The sequence below is a fragment of the Halichoerus grypus genome, chromosome 3 (genome assembly GCF_964656455.1).
Source record: "Halichoerus grypus chromosome 3, mHalGry1.hap1.1, whole genome shotgun sequence".
Taxonomy (NCBI): Eukaryota; Metazoa; Chordata; class Mammalia; order Carnivora; family Phocidae; genus Halichoerus; species Halichoerus grypus.
Window position 1 is genome coordinate 40,621,039 of NC_135714.1, and position 999 is coordinate 40,622,037.

The window sequence follows — 999 nt, forward strand, 5'->3', positions numbered from 1 at the left end:
GCTGTTTGATGGTTCCAGCACTTATCCCTCATGACTCCCTTGATTTTCCCCTGCCCTGCATGACCACTGCAAAGAACCAGACAAAGGCTTCTGGAGGGGAGAGAGAAAGGCCCAAGCCCTCACGTCTGGAACCATTCTAGAGGGCTAAGAAAAAGGTTTTACCACCTTGGTTGAAAATGAGTTTACTGACACCCAGATACTAATATAACATTGTGTGTCAGCTTTTTCAATGAAAAAAAAAAATACATTGAACCTGAAGGTTTTGTAGGAGGGAACATTAAAAAGACAATTCATTTATGGCACTGGTTGCTCTTCAAGAAGAATAAGGTATTTTCCCCCAGTTTTATTGAGATTTAATTGACATTCAGCACTGTGTAAATTTAAGGTCTATAGCACAATGACTTGACTTAAGAAGACTAAGATTTTAATGTTTCATATTTTGGGTTTACAGTCATGGGTCCAAGACTTATTTAATAGGTTTAGAAACATGTAAAGGTAAATTATACAAGGGACTCTTCAGATGTTTCTTAGATGAAAATATGCTATTATGGAATTGTGAGGCTGATAAAAATTGGAGCTACTTTGCTAGAAAAATGCAAAAAGATTTATCCTAATGAAAAGTAAGGTAAGTTTTAAAGGTCGTTTATGTAATTATAGAACGAGAGACCTAATCAACATAAGGGAAACTCAAACAGAGGGGAAACTTGAGGTGAAGAAGATCTGTGGGACTTTAGGTGGTTTCAAGTTTGAGGCAGTTTGCAGGCAGACCCCAAAGGTGAGCCGTTTTGGAAATCTGGACGTCACAGGCCTCAGATCTCACGCACACCGGGCAGTGTCAGTCACGTTTACAGCAGGCACATTGAGAGGGGTTGTAAAAATTTATTTTTACAAGCGCTTGCTCAGAAATGGAGCTACTTACCTGCAATGCCTGTGGTGTTTATGCCACATTACCAGAGGCCCCCCCTTTTTTTTTTTGAAGCATGAAGAAAAACAAACAAA